Source organism: Somniosus microcephalus, unplaced genomic scaffold (genome assembly GCF_052327205.1).
Source record: "Somniosus microcephalus isolate GS21.2 unplaced genomic scaffold, FLI_Smic_1.0 unresolved_chr1, whole genome shotgun sequence".
NCBI lineage: Eukaryota > Metazoa > Chordata > Chondrichthyes > Squaliformes > Somniosidae > Somniosus > Somniosus microcephalus.
In genome coordinates, this window is record NW_028225179.1 from 174919988 (window position 1) to 174947229 (window position 27242).

The 27242-nt window shown below is 47.6% G+C and overlaps 1 long non-coding RNA gene across 1 annotated transcript in view; it reads left to right on the forward strand.

Moving 5' to 3' along the window:
* Nucleotides 1–1815: 1815 nt before the first annotated feature.
* Nucleotides 1816–27242, forward strand: part of LOC147096598 (uncharacterized) — a 35990-nt gene continuing 10563 nt past the window's right edge. Inside the window, exons 1-3 of the long non-coding RNA XR_015074663.1 lie at nt 1816–1888; nt 6380–6505; nt 25822–25923. This is a non-coding gene — a long non-coding RNA (uncharacterized LOC147096598). The remainder of the gene's footprint in view (nt 1889–6379; nt 6506–25821; nt 25924–27242) is intronic.

Sequence of the window (27242 nt, forward strand, 5' to 3'; positions counted from 1 at the left end):
TGAAGAGAAGAAGCCATCAGCTTGAGCAGCCCGCTGCTCCTACAGCCCAATGACCACGTGGAGACAGGACGCCCGAGAGGACCAAAACGCAGACTTTCAAAACCCTATACTTTCTAATTGGATTGGTGAGCATGTTTCTGGCCCCTCGTAATCTAATCTAGCTAGGCTTAGGGTTGGGCATTTCAGGGATAATTAACAATGAGTTGTTGTCCCTCGATGTTCCGTGTGTTTCCCTATTTCATGATGAACCTTGTAAAGCATAATATGCCTGTAGATATGTTGGTTAGTACTGTATTATGAGTTGTTTTTCCCTCCCATGTACCTTATTGGCTTATATTTAATTTTTCCTTTATGCAATAAAATTTCATTTCATTTCATTAAACTTGGTCGATAGAGTATTCTCTGCATTGTAGTTCCTGCCTCAAAGACCAGTGTATAGAACCTAAGGGGTGAGTGGGTCGAACCACTCGGTAAATTACTGTGCAAGAGAGCGAGGCCTCTGGAGTGTGGGAGAGAGACCTCGGCGATCGAAAACCCCTTACACAACATACCATTTGCCTTCTTAAATGCCTGCTGCACCTGCATGCTTACCTTCAGCGACTGGTACACAAGGACACCCAGGTCTCGTTGCACTTCCCCTTCTCCCAATCTATTGCCGTTCAGATAATAATCTGCCTTCCTGTTTTTGCCACCAAAGTGGATAACCTCGCATTTATCCACGTTATATTGCATCTGCCATGCTTCTGCCCAATCACCCAACCTGTCCAAATCTTACTGGAATTTCTCGGCATCCTCCTCACAGCACACACGCCCACCCAGCTTTGTGTCGTCTGCAAACTTGGAGATACTACATCTAGTTCCCTCGTCTAGTCATTAATATATATTGTGAATAGCTGGGGTCCTAGCACCGATCCCTGCGGTACCCCACTAGTCACTGCCTGCCACTCGGAAAAAGACCCATTTATTCCAACTCTTTGCTTCCTGCCTGCCAACCAGTTCTCTATCCAAGTCAGTACCTTACCCCCAATCCCATGTGCTTTAACTTTACACGCTAATCTCTTATGCGGGAGCTTATCGAAAGCCTTCTGAAAGTCCAAATACACCACATCCACTGGTTCTCCCTTATCTATTCTACCAGTTACACCCTCAAAAAATTCCAGTAGATTAGTCAAGCACGATTTACCTTTTGTAAATCCATGTTGACTTTGTCCGATCCTGTCACTGTTTTCCAAGTGCTCTGCTATTACGTCTTTTATAATGGACTCTAGCATTTTCCCCACTACCGATGTCTACGAAAGGAGGTTGAGGGGTGATTTGATGGAGGTGTACAAGATTGAGGGGTTTGGATATGCTAGATGGGGAAAGGCTGTTCCCACTAGTTGATGGTACAAGGACTAGAGGACACAGATTTAAGGTTTTTGGGCAAGAGATGCAGGGGGGGGTGTGAGGAATAAGTTTTTTACACCGAGTGGTGAGGACCTGGAATTCGCTGCCGACGGAAGTGGTGGAAGCGGGCACACTCAATGTTTTCAAGGGGATATTGGATAGGCACTTGAGGGAAATAAACTTGCAGGGCTACAGGGATAGAGCGGGGGAATGTGACTGAATGGATTGCTCTACAGAGAGCTGGCATGGACTCGATGGGCCGAATGGCCTCCTTCTGTGCCGTTATGACTCCGAGTTGAGCCAAGCGGCCTGTTTTGTGTGCTGTACATTCTACCTAATTCCAATTATATTGTGCGGTCAATGATATGTGGTGCACGTTACCTCAAATGGATGTCGTATGTCTTTTAGCTATTGGCCTCTTTGTCTTCCAGATGAGGATGTTTTGGATACCTGGTTCTCTTCTGGTTTGTTCCCATTCTCTATCTTCGGGTGGCCGAACGAGGTGAGTTAATCGGCACAAATGTTCTCATTAAAAAAAAAAATGATGCATTTTCTAAGTAGCGAGAGACCAGGAACTGTGGAGGAGCAAAGAGATTTGGGTGTCCATGTACAGAAATCGCTAAAAGCTAGTGCACAGTTACAAGGACTAATGGAGTGTTGGTCCTAATCGCAAGAGGGAAGAAAGTTATGCTCCAGTTGTACGGAGCCTTGGAGTAACTGAGTCAAATTCTGGGCACCGCACTTCAGGAAGGATCTATTGGCATTTGGAGGGGGTGCAGTGCAGAACGATACCAGGGCATAGAGGGTTAAATTACGAGACAGGTTGCGTAAACGTGACTTGTATTCCCTTGAGTTTTGAAGGTTGAGGGGTGATCTGATCCGAGGTGTTTAAAATGATAAGGGGATTCGATGAGGTAGATGCACAGGAAGTATTTCCTCTGGTGGGGGAATCCAGAACAAGGGGGCGGGGGGGGGGGGGCATAACCTTAAAATTAGAGCCAGGGTCGTGGAAATCCAGAACACTTTCCTCCAAAAGGCTATGGCTGCTGGGGGGGGGGGATCAATTGGAGCTTTCAAGACTGAGATCGACAGATTGTTGTTGGGTAAGGGTTTCGAGGGATATGGAGCAAGTGGAGTTGAGGTACAGATCGGCTGTGGTCTAACTGAATGGCGGGAACAGGCCTGAGGGGCTGAACTGCCTCCTCCTGCTCCTGCGCAAAGGGTGAGATCCCTGGTGTAAGACCCTCTGCAAGGGGCAGGTTGAGATGCTGCAGTTGGGTTTGAAGAGCCTGCAGGTTGTAGGAGAAGTGGGTGCGAGTGGTGCAACGTTTGTGGTCCTGAGGCAGAATGAGTTAGAGCTGGACTGGGGAATGTACAGGACCAGTTCATCTGGCTCAACCCAAAGTTGAAAACCAGAATATACAGTGCGCTGCCATGGTGTGTGACAGATGCGCGCTTAAGTGCAAGACTTCTTTATTCATCAGTGTAGCTGGGTTTTTCTCCTCCATCCCTCCCAGGGTTCGTGAGCTGTGACCGATGATACAGCAGATCAGCTGAAGGTAATAAAGTGGGGGGAGGGCTGAGCTGCTATAAGGATGACCTTGCATCTTTATGTTTCGCCACCTCAGGACGTCCCAAAGCGCTTTACAGCCAATCAAGTGCTTTTATGAAGTGACGTCGCTGTTGTAATGTAGGGAAACGCGGCAGCCAATTTGCGCACAGCAAGCTCCCACAAAACAGCAGTGTGATAAATGGCCTGGTGATCTGTTTTTTTTTTTAAGTGGTGTTGGTCGAGAGATAAATGTTGGCCCAGGACACCGGGGAGAGCTCCCCTGCGCTTATTCGAAATAGTGGCCACGGGATCTTTTACGTCCCACCTGAGAGCGGGCAGGCGGGGGCCCTCGGTTTAACGTCTCATCCGAAAGGCGGCACCTCCGACAGTGCAGCACTCCCTCAGCACCGCACTGGGCGTGTCGGCCTAGATTTAGTGCTCAAGTCTCTGGAGTGGGGTTTTGGGAGAACCAATGATCAAAGTGGTCTCTAGAGGTGATAACCTGAAAATCTGAAAGAAAAACACAAGATGGTGGAGACGTACAGTTAGTCTGTCAGCACCTGCGAGATAAGACAGGTCAACATCCCAGGTGGAGACAGTTCGTGTAAACCTCGCCTTAACCTGTCCTTTTTTCATTAGGACGCTGATGCGATTTAGTTCTTATTTTAGTGTGTTTTCGGGGCACCTTTGAAAGGCTGATGCCAGAACTGAGAGGTTGTACCTCGGAAAGACGGAACAGGCTGGGAACCTCTTTTAGAAAAGAGAAGGCTGAGGGGTGACCTGATTGAGGTCTTTAAAATTATGTAGAGGTTCAATAGGGTAGACAACAACAACAACTTGCATTTCTATAGCGCCTTTAACACAATAAAATGTCCCAAGGCTCTTCACAGGAGCGATTATCAAACAAAATCTGACACCGAGCCACATAAGGAGAGATTAGGGCAGATGACCAAAAGCTTGGTCAAAGAGGTAGGTTTTAAGGAGCGTCTTAAAGAATGAAAGAGCGGTAGAGAGGCGGAGAGGTTTAGGCAGGGAATTCCAGAGCTTAGGGCTTAGGCAACAGAAGGCACGGCCACCAAAGGTTGAGCGGGGATAATCGGGGAAGCTCAAGAGGGCAGAATTAGAGGAGCGCAGATATCTCGGCGGTGGGGGGGTTACAGAGATAGTGAAAGGGTGAGGCCATGGAGGGATTTGAAAACAAGGATGAGAATTTTAAAATCGAGGCGTTGCTTAACAGGCAACCAATGTAGGTCAGCAAGCACAGTGGGGATGGGCAATGTTCCCTGTAAGCTGTGCGGTCACGCAGCGCTCCAGGGAACCGCGCAGGGCCAAACAAAATTATCGGGAACATTGGTGATGGGTGAACAGGACTTGGTGTGAGTTAGGACATGGGCAGCAGAATTTTGCAGAAGCTTGCGGAGGGTAGAACGTGGGAGGCCAGCCAGGAGTGCGTTGGAATAGTCAAGTCTAGAGGTAACAAAGGCAGGGATGAGGGTTTCAGCAGCGGATGAGCTGAGGCAGGGGCGGAGACGGGCGATGTTACGGAGGTGGAAATAGACGGTCTTAGTTATGGCGCGGCGATGTGATCGGAAGCTCATCTCGGGGTGAAATACGACACCAAGTTTGTGAACAGTGTGGTTCAGCCTCAGGCAGATGATAGGGAGAGGGATGGAGTCGGTGGCTAGGGAACAGTTTGTGGTGGGGACCGAAGACAATGGCTTCAGTCTTCCCAATATTTAGTTGGAGGAAATTTCTGCTCATCCAGTACTGGATGTTGGACAAGCAGTCTGACAATTTAGAGACTGTGGAGGGGTCGAGAGAAGTGGTAGTGAGGTAGAGCTGGGTATCGTCAGCATACATGTGGAAACTGATGCTGTGTTTTCGGATGATGTCGCCAAGGGGCAACATGTAGATGAGAAATAGGAGGGGGCCAAGGATAGATCCTTGGGGGACACCAGAGGTAATGGGGCTGGAGCGGGAAGAGAAGCCATTGCAGGAGATACTCTGGCTATGATTAGATAGATAAGAATGGAACCAGGCAAGTGCAGTCCCACCCAGCTGGACGATGGTGGAGAGGCGTTGGAGGAGGATGGAGTGGTCAATTGTGTCAAAGGCTGCAGACAGGTCGAGAAGGACGAGGAGGGATAGTTTACCATTGTTTTCAGTCTCCACCACAAACTCCCTCTCCCTAACATCTGTCTGAAGCTGAACCACACTGTTCGCAACCTTGGTGTCATATTTGACCCTGAAATGAGCTTCCAACCATATATCCACAACATAACTAAGATCGCCTATTTCCACCTCCGTAAAATCGCCCGCCTCTGCCCTTGCCTCCGCTCATCCGCTGCTGAAACCCTCATCCATGCCTTTGTTACCCCTAGACTTGACTATTCCAACACACTCCTGGCTGGCCTTCCACAATCCACCCTACGTAAACTTGAGATCATCCAAAACTCGGCTGCCCATGTCCTAACTCGCACCAAGTCCTGTTCACCCATCACCCCTGTGCTCGCTGACCTACTTCGGCTCCCGGTTAAGCAGCACCTCGATTTCAAAATTCTCATCCTTGTTTTCAAATCCCTCATGGCCTCGCCCCTCCCTATCTCTGTAATCTCCTTCAGCCCCACAACCCCCCGAGATATCTACACTCTAATTCTGCCCTCTTGAGCATCCCTGATTATAATCACTCCACCATTGGTGGCCGTGCCTTCTGTTGCCTGGGCCCTAAACTCTGGAATTCCCTGCCTAAACCTCTCCGCCTCTCTACCTCTCTTTCCTTCTTTAAGACGCTCCTTAAAACTTACCTCTTTGACCAAACTTTTGGTCACCTGCCCTAATTTATCCTTATGTGGCTCGGTGTCAAATTTTTTGTCTTACAATACTCCTGTGCAGCGCCTTGGGACGCTTTACTATGTTAAAGTAGCTATATAAATACAAGTTGTTGTTGTTGTTTTGTCACAGTCACAAAGGATGTCATTTATGACTTTGATAAGAGTCATTTCGGTACTGTGGCAGGAGCGGGACTTAATTGGAGGGCTTCAAACATGGAGTAGAGAAGTAGATGTAGAGAAGATGTTTCCACTTGTGGGGTGTCCAAAACTAGGGACCATAAATATTACACAGTCACTAATCAAGCCAACAATGAATTCAAGAGAAACTTCTTCACCCAGAGAGTGGTGAGAATGTGGAACCCGCTACCACAGTAGTTGAGGCAAATAGTATAGACGCATTTAAGGAGAAGCTAGATATATGAGGGATAAAGGGATAGAAGGATATGTTGATAGGGTGAGATGAAGAGGGGTGGGGGGAGGCACGTGTGGAGCATAAACGCTGGCACAGAGCAGCTGGGCCGAATGGCCTGTTTCTGTGCTGTAAATACCATGTAATGTGCAGTGCTGCGTTATTAGATGTGAAACAATCTGACTGGCTTCCTTCCTGCAGACGGAGGATTTGAAAGTCTTCTACCCGGGCGCGCTGCTGGAGACTGGCCACGACATCCTGTTCTTCTGGGTGGCCAGGATGGTGATGCTGGGATTGAAGCTGACCAGAAAACTGCCTTTCAAAGAGGTAACATTAGGCTTAAATTACGAGGACAGGTTGCATAGACGGGGCTTGTGTTTCCCCGAGTATAGAGGGTTAAGGGGTGAACTAATTGAGGTGTTTAAGATGATTAAAGGAGCTGGTCGGGCCGATAAAGAGAAACTACTTCCTCTGGTGGGGGTGGGGGGTAGTCCAGAAAAATGGGGCATAATCTTAAAATTAGAGCCAGGCCGTTCAGAGGTGATATCAGGGGGCACTTCTTCACAGAGAGGGTAGTGGAAATCTGGAAAACTAACCCCCGCCCCGCCAAAAAGCTGTCAAGGCTGGGGCGGGGGGTCAATCGAAAATTTCAAAACTGAGCTTGATCGATTGTTGTTAGGCGAGGGTATTAAGGGTTAAGGAACCAAGGCGGGTGGATGGAGTTAAGATACAGATCAGACGAAACAGGCTCGAGGGGCTGAATGGCCTCCTCCTGTCCCTCTGTTCCACTGTCCCAATGCTGTGGGCCCAGCAAAAAGCATTCCCAGTGCCAACACTTGGCACAAAGCCACTTGAGCGGAAGCCAGTAAGAAATCAAAAAAAAGCATGAGAAAGTTTTGAAGCAGCCCCTGAATGCTGCTCCAAATCTGACGCAGGGCTCCTGAAAGCTGATCCTGAAAGAGCACACGCCATAGTGGCCCAGGGCAACCTGATTTAAATGTATGGGCAGATGACTGAACAGTACAAAGTTACAGGGATCTTCTAAATATTGTGATTGGAGATAATTTTAATAAAGCTAACTGTAAAGTGGCGGGGGCTTCATTCCATCAGTACAGTGCGGGTAACTCCTTCCTATCGTAGCCCAGTGCTTCATTCCATCAGTACAGTGCGGGTAACTCCTTCTTAACATAGCCCAGTGCTTCATTCCATCAGTACAGTGCGGGTAACTCCTTCTTAACATAGCCCAGTGCTTCATTCCATCAGTACAGTGCGGGTAACTCCTTCCCACCGTAGCCCAGTGCTTCATTCCATCAGTACAGTGTGGGTAACTCCTTCCTATCGTAGCCCAGTGCTTCATTCCATCAGTACAGTGCGGGTAACTCCTCCTTATCATAGCCCAGTGCTTCATTCCATCAGTACAGTGCTGGTAACTCCTTATCTTTGCCCAGTGCTTCATTCCATCAGTACAGTGCGGGTAACTCCTTCCTATCGTAGCCCAGTGCTTCATTCCATCAGTACTGTGCGGGTAACTCCTTCCTATCATAGCCCAGTGCTTCATTCCATCAGTACAGTGTGGGTAACTCCTCCTTATCATAGCCCAGTGCTTCATTCCATCAGTACAGTGTGGGTAACTGCTTCCTATCATAGCCCAGTGCTTCATTCCATCAGTACAGTGCAGGTAACTCCTTCCTATCATAGCCCAGTGCTTCATTCCATCAGTACAGTGCGGGTAACTCCTTCCTATCATAGCCCAGTGCTTCATTCCATCAGTACAGTGTGGGTAACTCCTTCCTATCATAGCCCAGTGCTTCATTCCATCAGTACAGTGCGGGTAACTCCTTCCTATCATAGCCCAGTGCTTCATTCCATCAGTACAGTGCGGGTAAGTCCTTCCTATCATAGCCCAGTGCTTCATTCCATCAGTACAGTGTGGGTAACTCCTCCTTATCATAGCCCAGTGTTTCATTCCATCAGTACAGTGCGGGTAACTCCTTCCTATCATGGCCCAGTGCTTCATTCCATCAGTACAGTGCGGGTAACTCCTTCCTATCATGGCCCAGTGCTTCATTCCATCAGTACAGTGCGGGTAACTCCTTCCTATCATGGCCCAGTGCTTCATTCCATCAGTACAGTGCGGGTAACTCCTTCCTATCGTAGCCCAGTGCTTCATTCCATCAGTACAGTGTGGGTAACTCCTTCCTATCATAGCCCAGTGCTTCATTCCATCAGTACAGTGCGGGTAACTCCTTCCTATCATAGCCCAGTGCTTCATTCCATCAGTACAGTGCGGGTAACTCCTTCCTATCATCGCCCAGTGCTTCATTCCATCAGTACAGTGCGGGTAACTCCTTCCTATCATAGCCCAGTGCTTCATTCCATCATTACAGTGCGGGTTACTCCTTCCTATCATAGCCCAGTACTTCATTCCATCAGTACAGTGCGGGTAACTCCTTCCTATCATAGCCCAGTGCTTCATTCCATCAGTACAGTGTGGGTAACTCCTTCCTATCGTAGCCCAGTGCTTCATTCCATCAGTACTGTGTGGGTAACTCCTTCCTACCATAGCCCAGTGCTTCATTCCATCAGTACAGTGCGGGTAACTCCTTCCTATCATGGCCCAGTGCTTCATTCCATCAGTACAGTGCGGGTAACTCCTTCCTATCATAGCCCAGTGCTTCATTCCATCAGTACAGTGCGGGTAACTCCTTCCTATCATAGCCCAGTGCTTCATTCCATCAGTACAGTGCGAGTAACTCCTTCCTATCGTAGCCCAGTGCTTCATTCCATCAGTACAGTGCGGGTAACTCCTTCCTATCATAGCCCAGTGCTTCATTTCATCAGTACAGTGCGGGTAACTCTTTCCTATCATAGCCCAGTGCTTCATTCCATCAGTACAGTGCGGGTAACTCCTTCCTATCATAGCCCAGTGCTTCATTCCATCAGTACAGTGTGGGTAACTCCTTCCTATCATAGCCCAGTGCTTCATTCCATCAGTACAGTGTGGGTAGCTCCTTCCTATCATAGCCCAGTGCTTCATTCCATCAGTACAGTGTGGGTAACACCTCCTTATCATAGCCCAGTGCTTCTTTCCATCAGCACAGTGCGGGTAACTCCTTCCTAACATAGCCCAGTGCTTCATTCCATCAGTACAGTGCGGGTAACTCCTTATCATAGCCCAGTGCTTCATTCCATCAGTACAGTGTGGGTAACTCCTTCCAATCATAGCCCAGTGCTTCATTCCATCAGTACAGTGTGGGTAGCTCCTTCCTATCATAGCCCAGTGCTTCATTCCATCAGTACAGTGTGGGTAACTCCTTCCAATCATAGCCCAGTGCTTCATTCCATCAGTACAGTGTGGGTAGCTCCTTCCAATCATAGCCCAGTGCTTCATTCCATCAGTACAGTGTGGGTAGCTCCTTCCAATCATAGCCCAGTGCTTCATTCCATCAGTACAGTGTGGGTAACTCCTTCCAATCATAGCCCAGTGCTTCATTCCATCAGTACAGTGTGGGTAGCTCCTTCCTATCGTAGCCCAGTGCTTCATTCCATCAGTACAGTGTGGGTAGCTCCTTCCTATCATAGCCCAGTGCTTCATTCCATCAGTACAGTGTGGGTAGCTCCTTCCTATCATAGCCCAGTGCTTCATTCCATCAGTACAGTGTGGGTAACTCCTTCCAATCGTAGCCCAGTGCTTCATTCCATCAGTACAGTGTGGGTAGCTCCTTCCTATCATAGCCCAGTGCTTCATTCCATCAGTACAGTGTGGGTAACACCTCCTTATCATAGCCCAGTGCTTCTTTCCATCAGCACAGTGCGGGTAACTCCTTCCTAACATAGCCCAGTGCTTCATTCCATCAGTACAGTGTGGGTAACACCTCCTTATCATAGCCCAGTGCTTCTTTCCATCAGTACAGTGCGAGTAACTCCTTCCTATCATAGCCCAGTGCTTCATTCCATCAGTACAGTGCGGGTATCTCCTTCCTATCATAGCCCAGTGCTTCATTCCATCAGTACAGTGCGGGTATCTCCTTCCTATCGTAGCCCAGTGCTTCATTCCATCAGTACAGTGCGGGTAACTCCTTCCTATCATAGCCCAGTGCTTCATTCCACCAGTACGGTGCAGGTAACTTCTTACATTGCAAAAGCAAAACACTGGGAATCTGGAATGAATGCTGGAAATAAGCAGGTCACCGACCTGAAGCGTTAACTATGACTGTTGCAGTGACCAGATTTTAAAAAGTAGAGCATGTTACAATAATGCAATATAAAATCTTGCAGCACAGGAGGGAGGTCACTCTGCCCATCGTGCCTGCGCCAGCTCTTTCTATCCAATTGGTTCTACTGCTCTTTCCCTATAGCCCTGCAATAAATGGTTCTTTTTCAGTATTTATCCAATTACATTTTGAAAGTGACTATTGAATCTGCTTCCACCGCCCTTTTAGGCAGCGCATTCCAGCTCATAACAACTCGCTGTGTTTAAAAAAATTAAATCAGAAGGCGGCAGGAAATATTGAGAGAGTGGTTAGCAAAGCATATGGGTTTCATAACTAGAGGTATTGAGTACAAAAGTAGAGAAGTTATGCTGAATCTTTATTATCTGAATGGCAATAGATTGGGAGAAGGGGAAGTGCAACGAGACCTGGGTGACCTTGTGCACCAGTCGCTGAAGGTAAGCATGCAGGTGCAGCAGGCGGTTAAGAAGGCAAATGGTATGTTGGCCTTCGTAGCGAGAGGGTTTGAGTACAGGAACAAGGATGTCTTGCTGCAGTTATACAGGGCCTTGATGAGACCACACCTTGAGTATTGTGTGCAGTTTTGGTTGTCTTATCTGAGGAAGGATGTTCTTGCCATGGAGGGAGTGCAGCAAAGTTTCACCAGGCTGATACCTGGGATGGCAGGAATGACGTATGAGGAGAGATTGGGTCGATTGGGCTTGTACTCGCTGGAGTTTAGAAGAATGAGAGGGGATCTCATTGAAACTTATAAAATTCTAACAGGACTGGACAGACGAGATGCAGGAAGGATGTTCCCAATGGTCGGGGAGTCCAGAACCAGGGGTCACAGTCTAAGGATAAGAGGTGAGCCATTTAGGACAGAGATGAGGAGGAATTTCTTCACCCAGAGAGTGGTGAACCTGTGGAATTCTCTACCACAGAAGACAGTTGGATATATTTCTTAAGGCTAAAGGGATCAAGGGATATGGAGAGAAGGCAGGGACAGGGTACTGAATTTGGATGATCAGCCATGATCTCATTGAATGGTGGAGCAGGCTCGAGGGGCCGAATGGCCTACTCCTGCTCCTATCTTCTATGTTTCTATCAACAATGACCATGTTTTCCATACCCTGGCGACTAAGCTCCTCCATGGCCGTAGCCATCCTTTCCTCTACCGTAGCCATCCTTTCCTCTACGGTAGCCAGCCTTACCACGGAGCTAGCAATCCTTTCCACGGAGGTAACCATCCTTTCCGTGGTGATGCGTTCATGCGCCATTGACTCCACAAAGGCTCTGCTCATGTTCGCTATGGGCTCCTCCATTCGCTCCACACTCGCAGCGACCCTAGAGACAAAACCTGCCAGAGACTCCTGCATCTGTGCCTGGAGTTCCATCATCTGTGATCTCATGGATGAACCCAGAGGCAGAGGGTCGACATGCTGCTGAGCCGAGCTGGCAGATTCCTGCGCCCTCCGACTAGGACTCTCCACTGCTGTCCCTGTCTCCACAATCTGCTGATGCTCACTTGTGAGCTGTGATACACCAGGTGACAACACTACGGTGCTGGGTGCGCAGAATTCTGCTGACGCTGCGCCTTCAGAGGTTGCATCTTCCTCTGAGGAGTCTGGCTGCTCAGCCTCTTCTTCCTGGCTAGGGGGGACGGATGCTTGTGATGGTCCTGTGGGGGAGTAAAGGAAAGAGTCAGAGATGTGATGCAAAGGCTACATGAACATAGCTTTTTGCAGATGCTCATAAGTCCATCTGTTAGAGCTTCACAATCATTATCAGTGACTCATGCAATATCAAAGAGCGAGATGGGAAACTTTTCTGTCACCAGCTTGCTGTGTTGCACCCGTCTGTCCGTCCCCCACGTGCGCATCATCCTCTATTCCCATAATTTCCAATACTGCCTCCTCCCAGGGGGTCAGGTGGGCTACTGAGGCTGTCCCTCCTCCTGTTTTCGCTTGCTCTCTTTTGTCGTGAGCTCTCTTTTCCTGCAATGAGGAAGACAAGTGGAGGTTGAGTGAGAATGAAGGAGTGAGTGTAGAGATTGTATAGCATAGATACTTAGAAGGAGACAAAGATGGAGTGAGGTTGCAAGACCAAGGGCGCTCCCTGTGTGTTGTCAGTTGTGTTCAAGGCATCAGAGTGATGGGGAGTGTGAGGGCTGCATGGTCGAATAGTTATGTGAATGTGAGCATAGAGAGAGGGGGAATAGGTAAGGGTGCATGGATGTCAGTGTCAAGTGGGATGTGGAGGAAGAGATTGCTAAAGCTGAGTGCTGGTGAGGAAAGGCAATGGGAAATTCATACTCACTTTTCCAGTGCGCAGAATGTCATGAAATCTTTTACTGCACTATATCCAGGTTTTGCAGGTGACTCCCAAGGAGTTGACCTCCTCCGCCACCTGCATCCACACTGTGTTGGTCTGCTTGGGAGACCTCTTCCTGCCTGAGGAAGGTAAGAGCACCTCCCTGTTGGCCCTAGCCCCATCCTCTAATGCCTGCAGTGCCAACTCATCAAAGCGAGGAGCTGATCTGGGTCTCCCGCTAGTCATCTTTCCTGCAGGTCCCTCACACTCCACAGGCAAAAAACTTGGAAGCCTGCAGAAGAAGCAAGGCTTGCTGTAGACCTTCAATGCAGCAGCAATGATGACGTCATTGGAGGCGACTTTCAGTCATGAAAACCCCATTTGCAAAGGGTTCCCACACGTTGGAAATCAATTGGACAAGTTAAAATTGCATCAATCTCCCACATCCATTTAGATTCGTGTGGAAAACACGAAATTCAGATAACACGACACCATCCCGCACCCGAGTTAAAATCCCCCCCTTTGTGTCTGTCTTCATGAAAAAAGATGCAAAAAACTTCCCAGAAGTAGCGGACAACGAAGGGTCTAGCGAGAATGAGGAACTGAAAGATATTAGTATTAGTAAAAAAGTAGTACTGGAGAAATTAATAGGACTGAAAAGCAATAAATCCCCTGGACCTGATGGCCTACATCCTAGGGTTTTGAAAGAATTGGCTATAAAGAGTGGATGCATTGGTTGTCATTTTCCAAAATCCCATAGATTCTAGAACAGTTCTCACGGATTGGAAGGTAGCAAATGTAACCCCACTATTTAAGAAAGGAGGGAGAGAGAAAATGGGGAACTAGACCAGTTAGCCTGACATCAATAGTAGGAAAATGCTCGAATCTATTATTAAGGATGTGGTAGCAGGGCACTTAGAAAATAATAATAGGATTGGACAGAGTCAACACGGATTTAAGAAAGGGAAGTCATGTTTGACAAATCTGTTGGTGTTTTTTGAGGTTGCAACTAGCAGAATAGATAAGGGGGAACCAGTGGATGTGGTGTACAGGAAAAGTTCTGATATCCGGCACCGACGGGACCGGCGTGATGCCGATCTATCAAAAGTTCCGGAGTGGTGAGCGGATTATCTACCCAGGCTGTTTTTAACTAAGAAAAATTTAAAAATCAAGAAATGTGCAATATACAGTAATTGGGTACTCACCTACAGAATGTTGTGTTAACTGGATGGTGAAAGATGCTTGATTAAGTACAGTACTGCCAGTTGATGGTAATCCATAACTCTTTAATAACTTAACAGTAAAACAAAACTTATAAACGACTGCGCAGTGCACCAAAACTTAAACGACTGTACAGTACAGTATAAAGTACTGTACGGTGGTTGACTGTACACTTATTCCAAGCCAACTGGTTCATCAGGATCATGCACTTCAACAGATTCTTCAGGCACTTCCAATGCTCCAACTCTTTTGGAAGCTTTCTTAAACATGTCCCGAATGTCTGCTTGCTTAGTGGACTCTTGCCTTCTTTGCAGAAAGGTAGACTGCAGAATATGGAGCTGCATAACTTCTTGGGCAGAATAGCAAGAACGGCTTTCAGCAAATTTGATGAATGAAGCAAGATCTGCTGCAGCTTTAGCCCAAGAAATCTTGTTCACTTCAGAAATCTCATCGTCTTCATTTTCCATCACACTTTCCTTTTCTTTCCTTGGATTCAAACATTCTCCATTATTTCATCATCACTTAGCAAATGCACAACAGCAACTTCTCTATCGGCATCAACCCACTGCTCAATATCACTTTCACTGAGGTGATGTAGAGGGTTTGCTGGGCCTACATCTTTCACCATGTCAGCCATTTCCATTACTGCAGTCTTCCGCGGACGAACATTGAACCCACGAAATTCCTCCTCTGAAGAAGAACCTTCAGCAAACATTACAGAAGGCCACAATTTGCACCAGGCTTGTCTCAAAGTGTGACCTTTCACCAATTTCCAGGAACATGCAACATTAAAGATGGCATCTTTAAGATTGTATTCCTTCTGAAATGCATGAATACCTGTATTGTCATCTTGGCTTATCAGTCTACGTAGGAAGTCTTTCTTGTAATGACACTTGAGATTTTGGATAACGCCCTGGTCCATGGGTTGTATGAGAGAAGTTACATTTGGTTGCAAATAAATGGTGAAAATATTTCCAGAAACCAACTCGGATTCATGCGGATGGGCTCTACAATTATCCAGCAATAAAATGCATTTGCTATCTTCAGGTTTCCTTATTCTACGGAAATGTTCCCTCACAGATGGAGCAAAAGTATGATGGAACCAATTTGAAAAGATTTCCTTATCCATCCAAGCATTTGCTTGAGCTTTGTACTCAACAGGTAAGTGCCTCACATTTTTAAATGCACGGGGATTTTTATACTTCCCAATGACGAAGTTTAACCCGGTGTGATCCAGCAGCGTTCGCACATGCTAGCACGGTTACACGATCTTTATTTTTCTTGTAACCTGAAGCATTAACCTCACTAGCCCCAGCAAGTGTTGATTCTGGCAAAAACCTCCAAAATAAGCCCGTTTCATCGGCATTGTATAGCTGTGCTGGCGACAAATCATGTTGCTGCACAATCCGATTGAAATAATCGCAGTATTCTTCTGCGGCGTCGTGATCAGCTGATTTCTTCTCCCCGCAAACATCGAGTCGTCGTATCCCATGCCGTGCCTTGAAGCACGATAGCCATCCATCAGAGAAAGCACACTTGTCAGTGAGCTCCATCTTTGCATAAATATCCTTCGCTTTTTATATTAGCATGGGTCCGGAAATCGGAACACCCTCTGAGCGCTTCAGAGCAAACTACTCATAAAGCACGGTATCCAGCTCTTCAAGCGTAGGCTTACGAAGCGTGCGCCATTTCTCTACACTCTTAGATGTCTCCGAGCTTGCATAAAACTTGAGCAGCTTATCCTTCTGCGCTTTGATGTCGTACGTTGTTGACGAACCGATTTTGAATTCTTTCATAATGTGCATACGCTGCGCTCCCATTTCTAGTCGTTTGCATATATCAATTTTCTGCTTTAAAGTTAACACCACTCTCTTCCTTTTGGTTGGATCAACTTTTGGGATTTCCATAACGCAGTCCAATGAGTTGCAACAGCGTTGGAGACACACAGTACTGTACTGGAACCCCAAAAACTGGCAGATCAGAAGAGGCTACCGGCAGCGTGGGAGGCACACAGTACTGGACTGGAACCCCAGAAACTGGCGGATCAGAAGAGGCTACCGGCAGCGTGGGAGACACACAGTACTGTACTGGAACCCCAAAAAATGGCGGATCAGAAGAGGCTACCGGCAGCGTGGGAGGGTGAGATTCCTGATGCAGGGTTTCTGAGGTGTTCCGAGTTCCGCTGGCGCCAAGAGGCCGAGTAGTGGCAGTTTATAGAACTACCCCCACTGACGAACTCGGCAACCGTTGGAGACTCGGACTCGGAACCGGCAACATTGCTGGTTACTCGGGCGCTGTTTTCGGGGGGTGAATTCTGCCGGTAGAGCGAGTTTTCCGGACATACAACCTCCGGTTAAACCAAAGTTTCCTGTATTTGGATTTTCAGAAGGCACTCGATAAGGTGCCACACAAGAAGTTATTAAACAAAATTAGGGCTCATGGGACCGGGGGTAAATACTAGCATGGATTGAGGATTGGTTAACGGACAGAAAACAGAGTAGGAATAAACGGGTCATTTTTGGGCTGGCAGGCTGTAACTAGTGGGGTACCGCAAGGATCAGTGCTTGGGCCTCAGCTATTCACAATCTACATCAATGGTTTGGATGAGGGGACCAAGTGTAATGTATCCAAGTTTGCTGATAATACAAAGCTGGGTGGGAATGTAAGTTGTGAGGAGGATGCAAGGAGGCTTCAAGGGGATATAGACAGGCTAAGTGAATGGGCAAGATCATGGCAAATGGAATATAATCTGGAGAAATGTGAAGTTATCCACTTTGGTAGGAATAATAGAAAAGCAGAGTATTTTTTAAATGGTGAGAGATTGGGAAATGTTGGTGTTCAGCGGGACCTGGGTGTCCTTGTACACGAATCATGGAAAGTTAGCATGCAGGTACAGCAAGCAATTAGGAAAGCAAATGGTATGTTGGCCTTTATTACAAGAGGATTTGAGTATCAGAGTAAAGACGTCTTACTGCAATTATATAGGGCCCTGGTGAGACCACACCTGGAGTATTGTGTATAGTTTTGGTCTCATTACCTAAGGAAGGATACACTTGCTATAGAGGGAGTGCAACAAAGGTTCACCAGACCCAGACTGGTTTCTGGGATGGGGGGGATTGTCCAATGAGGACAGATTGAGTAGACTAGGCCTATATTCTCTAGAGTTTAGAAGAATGAGAGTTGATCTCATTGAAACATATAAAATACTTACAGGGCTTGACAGGGTAGATGCAGGGAGGATGCTTCCCCTGGCTGGGGAGTCTAGAACCAGGGGTCACAGTTTCAGAATAAGGGGTCGGCCATTTAGGACTGAGATAAGGAGAAATTTCTTCACACAGAGGGTGGTGAATCTTTGGAATTCTCTACCCCAGAGGGCTGTGGAGGCTCAGTCGTTGAGTATATTCAAGACAGAGATCAATAGATTTTTGAATATTAAGGGAATCAAGGGATATTGAGATAGTACGGGAAAGTGGAGATGAGGTAGAAGATCAGCCATGATATTGAATGGTGGAGCAGGCTCGAGGGGCCAAACGGCCGACTCCTGCTCCTATTTCTTATGTTCTTATATACAGCATCTTTCACAAACTCAGGGCGTTTCAAAGCACTTCACAGCCAATGAAGTACTTTTTTTGAAGTGTAGTCACTGTTGGAATGTAGGTAACGCGGGAACCAATTTGCGCACAGCAAGCTCCCACAAACGGCAATGTGATAATGACCAGATAATCTGTTTTTAGAGATGTTGGTTGAGAGTTGAATACTGTCCAGGATACCAGGGAGAACTCCCCTGCTCTTCTTCAAACTCCCCTGCTCTTCTTAGAAATAGTGCTGTTGTGTCTGTGTGTTGATAGAGACACTGAAGACAGGAGTTGGTTTCATAGGTGTTTACTAAACAAAGTCTGGAGGGGAACTAACTGATACAACACAATATACAGGCTATATAGCCCGAGTGGCCATTACCGGCATTACAGTACACATGGGGCTCTTAAAGGCACATACACTACAATTCCTCCCCTTTTAGCCAACCAGTACATAATATTTTAAGTAATTATTAATTACATGTTACAAGAAATATAATCTACACATTGCTGCAGTTAATTAATTGTAAGTCAGTCTCTCTGGAGGCTTCCTGACTCGGTCCGGATAACGCCTCGGTGGTGTAGTAGTTTCTGGTGGTGTAGTAGGTTCTTTTGGCAAGGCTGATTCGGCTTGAATGCCAGTGTCGGTTTCATCGGGTTCCAGTATCACCGGATCGGAGGTAGATATGGGTATCTCTACTTCATCGTTAGGCGTATAGAGTTGTCGTGTAGGTTGTCGCTTTTCGGATGACTCTATGATTTGGTCAGCATGGCGCCTTATTATGCTTTCTCCGATGTCCACGGTATACATCAGCGGTCCTAGTCGTGTGCAGATAGTTCCAGGCTGCCATTTCTCTGTACGGTAGTCCCGGGCCAAAACTTGTTGACCTATCTGGAAGGTTCTAGTTGGCCTTTCATTCATGCCTTGAAATTGCCGGTTCTCCACGTCCCTCCTGATGTTGGGCTTGATCAAATCCAGCCGGCATCTTAGGCTTCTATTGAAGAACATCATGGCGGGAGTTTGGTTGGTAACCATATGTGTTGCATTCCTGTATGCGAATAAGAAGTTATCCACCTTGTGCTGAAGTTTTATGTCTTCATTACCCATGGCCTTTATGGCCTTCTTGAAGGTCTGGACAAACCTTTCAGCCAATCCATTGGTGGCGGGATGGTATGGGGCGGACGTGTAGTGCTTAACCCTATTGTTTTTTAAGAACTTCCTGAATTCTTCGGACACAAATTGCGGTCCATTATCAGAACAGATCTGTTCCGGCAGCCCATTCCTGGCAAATATGGTCCTTAATACTGTGATGGTTTTTTCCGTGGTGGTGGAGGACATCTTTATTACCTCCGGCCACTTGGAGTGTGCATCAACCGCAATTAAGAACATTGAGTCCATAAATGGACCAGCAAAGTCGACGTGTACCCTTTGCCAGGGAGATGAGGGCTACTCCCATGGATGTAGAGGGGATTGGGGTGGAGCGTTTTGGACCTTCTGGCATCCTAGGCAGCTCTTGGTCATTTCTTTGATGTCTCCATCGATACCTGGCCACCATACAAACGCCCTGGCTAGGTTCTTCATTTTCACTCCACCCAGATGCCCCCCGTGAAGCTCCTTTAGAACTTTATCCTGGAGTTTGGGTGGAATCACCACTCTGGATCCACACATCAAGGTTCCTCGGCACACTGACAGCTGTTCTCTTCTTTGCAAGAATGCTGGCAACAGTGGTTCGCCATGTGCTGGCCATCCCTTCACTGTTAAATCGTAGACTCGTGAGAGAGTTGGGTCATTTCTAGTTTCCCTTTCAATGGCAGAATTTGTTACTGGTAGACATTCGACTATGGTAGAGTGGAAAATCTCCACTGGGTCTACGGTAGGTGCTTCTTCTACCGTTGGCAATGGTAGGCGCGATAACCCGTCAGCATTCCCATGCTGTTTTGATCCTTTGTATTCTATGTTGTATTGGTGTGCCCCTAGAAAAAGGGACCACCTCTGTAGCCTTTGCGCTGTCATAATGGGAACACCCTTTTTAGGGTTGAATATGGAGATGAGGGGTTGATGGTCAGTCAACAAGGTAAATTTTTGTCCGTGTAGGTAATGGTTGAATTTCTTCACTCCCCATACCAGGCTGAGTGCTTCCCTGTCGATTTGGGCATAGTTACGCTCAGCTGAGTTCAATGAGCGTGACGCAAAAGCTATCGGCCGTTCCGAGCCATCAGGGAATTTATGCGATAATACTGCTCCTACGCCGTAAGGGGATGCATCGCACGCCAGTCTGATTGGCAGTGATGGGTTGTAATGAGCCAAAACTTCTTTGGACGTGATTAAGTCTTTGCATTTATGGAAGGCACATTTACAGTCTTCGCTCCATTTCCAAATTACTCCTGTTTGTAGCAGTTCATTAAGAGGGTGTAGAAGAGTTGATAAGTTCGGTAAAAATTTATGATAGTAATTTATTAATCCCAGGAACGACCTTAATTGTGAAACATTTTCAGGTGCTGGGGCTTTTATGACCGCTTCAATTTTTTCAGGTGACTTATGCAACCCTTCCTTATTAATTATGTGGCCACAATATGATATTTGATTTTGGAAAAATTCGCACTTGGTGCGATTTGCTCGGAGGCCCCGTTCTCTCAGCCTAGTGAGCACCTGCTCCAAATTGGCAAGGTGCTCGTTGTCGTTTTCTCCTGTTACAAGGATGTCGTCTAGGTAGCATTGAGTCCCCGGAATCCCTTGGAGGACTTGCTCCATAGCTCTTTGCCAGATAGCTGGAGCGGATGCTACTCCGAAAACCAGTCGATTGTACTGGTACAGACCTTTGTGTGTATTTATCGTGAGATATTTTTTAGAGGCCTCTTCAACCTCCATCTGTAGATATGCCTGTGCCAAGTCAATTTTGGTGAAACGTTTCCCTCCAGATAGTGAGGCGAAAATATCTTCTATCCTCAGAAGAGGATACTGTACCGTGTGAAGGACCGGGTTTACAGTCACCTTGAAGTCTCCACAGATGCGAATTTTTCTCTGTTCTTCAGATTTATCATTATTCAATGCTTTCTTCATGACTGGAACGATGGGTGTTGCCCACTCGCTCCAATCTATTTTGGATAATACGCCAGCCTTTTCCAAATTCTCCAGCTCTGCCTCGACTGCTGGACGAATTGCGTATGGCACCGGTCTTGCCTTAAAAAACTTGGGAATTGCTGCATCTTCCACTTTTATTGAGGCGGTGATGCCTTTCAAGGTTCCTAGTTTCTCTTGAAACACTTCTTTGGCGTTGGCCAAGATGTCTTTTAATCGTTCAGGTATGACGTCATCATCGTTTTTTTTCTTACTGGTCACCATCAGTGCCTGAATGGAGTGCCAGTCTAAACGTATTTTCCTGATCCATTCACGTCCCAACAGCGGTGGACCACCATCTTGTAGAATGTATAAATACAACTTTTGTATTCCCTTGCCGTTGTATACAGCAGGCACCCTTATTTTTCCTTTGGGGTATACTTTTTGCCCCGTATATGTTTTCAAGATAATGGATGTGCCTTTTAAAGGTATATGCGGAAATAGCCGCTCGTAATTCCGTCGATTTATGACAGTCAGAGCTGATCCTGTATCTAGCTCCATTTTAACTGGGGACCCTGCTATCGTGAGGGTAACCCAAATGGTCTGGTAATCATCTTTGGCAATTACATTATGTAATTTGAGACAGCTTAGTCTCTTGTTTTCGGAGTCGCTATCGCTCTTCTGGCCTTCGGAGCTACTGTCCGTCATCATTTGTACCTTTCTGTACTTTTCTTTATTGATTTTTTTTTTCCTGTCTGTGGATTTTTTTTGTCCAGATCGGCATACCCGTGCAATGTGTCCAATCTTTCCGCATTGCCTGCATGCTTTGTCCTTGAACCAGCAGTCCCTCTGGTCATGGGTGGATCTGCCGCAGCGATAACATCTCTCGAAACCCTGTGTCATTTCATGGGTGCCGAAGTCCTGTGTCTTTTGTTGTATCTCTGCAGCTCCTCTTGCGGCTGCTTCGTATGATACAGCCATACTGAAAGCCTTGTCCAGTGTTAAATCTTTTTCAGAAAGCAGCCTTTTCTGTGTTCCTTCACTTAAGAGACCGCAGACGAATTTGTCTCGAAGATAATCTGCTAGTCCTGCCCCGAATTGGCAGTGTTTTGATAGCTTTCTTAATTCGGTGAGGTAATCAGCGTTACTTTCATTCTTGTGTTGATTTCTCTTGAAGAATTTGAATCGTTCCGCTATCAGCAGCGGTGTTGGGTTTAAGTGCTCCTGTAGGGTATCAACAATTTCTTTAAAATTCTTGTCCTTTGGTTTGGCTGGAGTGATTAAATTTCGTAACAGCCCGTATGTCTTTGCGCCCATTAGATTTAGCAGTACTGAAGCTTTTTTTCATCTTCTATTCCATTTGCGGTGCAATATACCTCCACTCTTTCCACATATGTGGTCCAATCCTCTATCTCATTATCAAAAGCATCAATATTGCCAGACTTAGGCATCCTAGAAATAAAATGGCGCTTCCCGCGCTTTTCTTTTCTGCAGAAAAGATATGGCACTTCCCCGCCGCTGCTGCCGATGACAACGCTGTTTCCCGCGGTTTCCGTTCTTTTTATTTATTTATTTACAGTTGGAGACTCATTCCCGCCGGACTCTCTCTCTAGGTCTGAACGCCGACCTGCTTGCAGCGCCGGCCGTCTCCCGAGTGCTCCCTCCCCGTCTGTTACTGCTTGCCTCCGCTTTCGCTGCTTGGCCTAGCTGTAGAGCCAGCCGCTGGAGCCCCAGCCCGACACCCAGGAAGGATTATTGCAGTACCTGCCACCAGCTTGGCTAGCTGGTGAAACCACAGCTTTATCTTTTTCTTGATTTTTCTTCAACTTTGGAGGCCAGAGGAATCGATGTCCTTGAGATGCTGCCGAATTGCAGGTAAGTCCATTTCCAATTCGTCGCCACTGTTGTGTCTGTGTGTTGGTTTCATAGGTGTTTACTAAACAAAGTCTGGAGGGGAACTAACTGATACAACACAATATACAGGCTTATATAGCCCGAGTGGCCATTACCGGCACTATAGTACACATGGGGCTCTTAAAGGCACATACACTACAAGTGCCATGAGATCTTTTAGGTTCACCTGAGAGGGCAGATGGGGCCTTGGTTTAGCATCCCATCCAAAAGACAGCACCTCCGACAGTGCAGTGCTCCCTCAGTACTGCACTGAATTGTCAGCATAGATTTTTGTGCTCAAGCCTCTGGAGTGGGACTTGAACCCACAGGTATCTGACTCAGAGGTGAGAGTTCTGCTATCTGAGCCATTGCTGACTTGGCATAGAAGCATACAGCACAGAAGGAGGCCATTCGGGCCATCGTGCCTGTGCCAGCTCTCTGAAAGAGCGATCCAATTAGTCCCATTCCCCCTGCTGGTTCCATTAGCTCTACAATTTATTTCCTTTTCAAGTATTTACCCAATTCCCTTTTGAAAGTTACTACTGAATCTGCTTCCACCGCCCTTTCAGGCAGTGCATTCCAGATCATAACAACTCGCTGCGTAAAAATATTTCTCCTCATCTCCACTCCTGGCTTTTTTGCCCATCATCGTAAATCTGTCTCCACTGTTTACCGATGTTATAAATCTTGCCATTATCTTGAAATTATGGACATGGGCTAAGTGGACGCATGCATGGGCATAATTTCAGGTTGTACTCTTTTAGTTGGGTGATTAACCAATTAGTCTGTAAATTAATAAAACCTTAAAGGAACCTTAACAAATTAAATTAAAATTTGGTTTCCGGGCGTGATGATGCACTCCAGTCCCCGCGGTGCCCACCGGTCGCGGAAGGCCTCAAGCGTGCCGGCAGACACCGCGTGCTCCATCTCCAGGGCCGCCTGGGAGCAAATGTGGCCATGGAAGAGAGGCCGGCAGTTGGGCCGAACGAACCCCTCGACCACCCGCTGCCTGGACCAATTAATGGCCACTTTGGCCAGGCCCAGGAGCAGTCCCATGAGGAGGTCCCCTGACCTGCCCGCTCCCCTCCGCACCGGGTGACCAAAGATCAGGAGCATAAGACTGAAGTGCAGCCAAAAATCAAGGAGCAGCCCCTTCAAATAATGGAAGAGGGGCTGCAACCTCTCACACTCCGTGTAAACGTGGAACAGGGACTCCTCCAAGCCGCAGAAAAGGCAGGCGGCCTGGGAGTCCGTGAACCGACTTAAAACCTTATTGCACGGGACTGCTCCGTGAAACACCCTCCAGGCCAAGTCCCCAATAGATAAAGGGAGGACTCCCGCGTAGAGAGCCCTCCATTGGGGACCCCCGCCTCTGCTGGATGGCAAAATGGTGCGTCAAGACATGTCCAGATGGCAGACGAAGATGGTAAAGTGGAGATTGTGCAGGAGCAGCCTGTACGGGAAACCCCTCCATGCAGAATTAAAAGGCACGGAGGGCATTTCCCAGAGATGGTTCAAGTTGTGAGGCGCCGGTTCCCGAGAGGGGTTTCGGGGCTGGGCGCCGATGAGGAATTCTGTCTGAATGGGGGTCAGTTCGGACGGGATCACCCCACGTGCTTGAGCCTCCCTGATACACCGAGTGGAGTCGGGACCCAGTGCCACTTTCAGCGACTCGATGGCTTTGGCCGCGGGCCGGGCGTTGACCCAGGAGAAGCGCTGCACCAGCTCTACCGGCGCCATCCAGCCCGCTCCTCCGCCATCGGGCAGGTCCCTGGCTCTAGTCACCTTGCCAGGCAGAGCTCTGCCCTTCACCAGCCACCCAAACCCGCGGTCGTGGAGGTGCAGATTCCTGAGCAGCAGCTCCTGAAGGACAGCCGCCATTGCTGACGGGGAAGAACTCGTCTGGAGGCGACCTTGTTCCAGACCCATAGCAGTTCCTGGTAGAAGACAGGCAGCTCCCGCAGGCAGGCACGGGTACTGCCCAGTTTCACAAACAGGAGCTGCGTGTCGTAATTGAGGCCATGCAGCTGGCGGAAGAAATACGTCGCCAGCGCACACCATTGAGGAGGATCCTTGACATCTCTGCAGGGTCTGAAGATGGAAAGTCGCAGCCTGAGTGCGAAGGCACACCAGCGCCTGACCGCCCTCCCTAAGCGGGAGACTCAGAACCGTGGCAGAGACCCAGTGCTTCCTTTTGTCCCGGAAGAAGTTGATGAGCTTCTTCTGTATCTTGGCGACAAACGCAGGGGGCAGGATCAAAGTGACCAACCAGTACTACAACATGGCGGCCACCAGCTGGTTTATGACCAGCGCTCGACCCCTGTAGGACAGCACTCGGAGCAGTCCTGTCCAGCGTCCTAGGCGAGCGGTGACTTTGGCCCTGTACCGTGTAGGACTGGTCGGGGTGGATTATGTGGGCCAGCACGGTGCCAAGGCAGGCAGACATTGCCCTGGCAAAGATTTTGTAATCCGTGCTGAGGAGGGAGACCGGGCGCCAGTTCTTAAGAAGGCGGAGATCGCCCTTCTTGTGCAGCAGGACAGTGACTGCACCAAGAGAGGGGCATCTCCCCGGTCGCCAGATTTTCCCCAGGACCCGCATGTCGACGCCCCCCAGGATGTCCCAGAATGCCCTGTGGAACCCCACGGTCAGCCCATCCAGCCCTGGAGACTTGCCCCTCGAGAGCTTCAAGATTATGCCCATGGACATGTGCAAAGGACATAAAGCAAATACCCTGCAAAATAGATCAAGGAAACTCGGGCACAATTGTGTTACGTACGTAATTATTCTACACCCGAATTTCCTCGCTATTTTACCCTTGTCTATAGATCCCTGTGTTGGACTGCTTTCTTGTTCTTCTTCATTTTGTGACTTTAAACACCAGATTATGCACACATTCAGTTGTAGTAATGCAGGATCAGGTTTTTATTGAAACCTCATGCTATCCACAACCAGTATGAGTGCACAAGTCCCTTCATACCACACCATTCCAGAATGAGAGCGAGCTGCTGTTGGGACATCACACTATCCACGATTCCAGTGTGAGCTACTAAACAGTGTTCCTTTACATTTCTTACACCAATTTTCACCTTTGATCACTGCAGTCCATGCAGACTACCAATAAATATAAGCAGAGACAAACAAGCTACTGGAGAGCAGCTGCAGTTAGTTAATTGGTTAATTTGCTAGCTCGATTTACAAACAGTATAAAAACAGGGACCCTGTGAGTGCAGCTAGCACAGAGTGAGAAACTTTGGTAAGTGTGGGAGTTTTAAGGATTAATCTCTTTTAAAAGCTAATGTTAATTGCTAGTAGCTCTTAAGTAAGATCAACTGTTTAAGTTAAATTTTAAATTTTGCACACTTCTCCTGCAGAACAGTGGTGGACCTGAGGGAGCAGACTGAGGCCTAAGAGTGGGGATAAAAGCAGCAACAGACCTGCATCAACAAGGAGAAAACTACAGTGTGATGTCACTGGTAAGGCAGGTAATGATTGGTAGTGACTGGGCTAAGTTTTAAGTCAACATATAGCATATAACTCAATTTAAAAAACTAAACTTAATTAATTCATTTAATAAACTAAATGAGGTAAATAATTTGATTAAAACTAAACTAATTAATTAAATAAAACAATTGGAGAACAGGAGATGTGTTGCTGTTGCAATATATGGGATCTCGTGGACATTTTTGTCCAGGGCGACTGCATCTGTGGTAAGTGTCTGTGGCTCGAGGAACGTCGGCTCCGAGTTGAGCAGCTGGAGTCTGAGCTGTAGATATTGCGAGACGTCCGGGAGGGAGAAAGTTACCTGGACCTTTTGCTCCAGGAGGCAGCCACATCCCTTAGAAAAATACTTTAGAATTGACACGTGCTCAGGGACAGGAGGGTGTGACTGCGAGTGAGGCAGGTACGGGGATCCAGGAGGTAGTATTGCAGGAGCCTCAGTCCCTGCACTTGTCCAATAGATTTGAGTTTCGTGCCACCCTTGTGGACAAGTACAGGGACTGCGGGGATGGCGAGCAAACTGACCACGGCACTGTGGTACAGGAAGCCGTTCAAGTGAGCGAAGTAAAATGGAAGGTAGTTGTAGGAGGCGACAGTACAGTTAGGGGGATAGACACTGTTCTCTGCAGCCAGGAGCATGAGTCCCAAAGGCTATGTTGCCTGCCCAGTGCCAGGGTAAAGGACATCTCCTCCAGGCTGGAGAAGAGCTTGGAGTGGGAGGGGGAACATCCAGTTGTCGTGGTCCATGTAGGTACCAACAACATGGGTAGGACAAAGAAAAAGGTTCTGCTGAGAGACTTTGAGCAGCTAGGGGCTAAATTAAAGAGCAGAACCAGAAGGGTGATAATCTCTGGATTATTACCTGAGCAACGAGCAAATTGGCATAGGGTCCATAGGATCAGGGAGATGTTTGCGTGGCTCAAAGATTGGTCTGGGAGAAGTGGGTTTTGATTCGTGGGGCACTGGCACCAGTACTGGGGAAAGGGAGCTGTTCAATTGGGACGGACTACACCTGAACCATGCTGGGACCAGAGTACTAGCGAATCGAATAACTAGGGAGGTAGATAGGGCTTTAAACTAAATAAGGCGGGGAGGAGGGTCCCGGTGGAGGGAAATCTAGAATGCTAAAGAGAAGACAAGGAAGCAGTGCAGGAAAGTGATTGATTGGGGTAAGGATAACCAGATTGTGTCAGGAAGGGACAGAATGTACAAAGAAAGGAGTGCACTAACAAATAGGGTCTGGGTAAGAAAAAATGACAAGGCCAATAGGGCCATAGTACAAAAAAATGTAAGA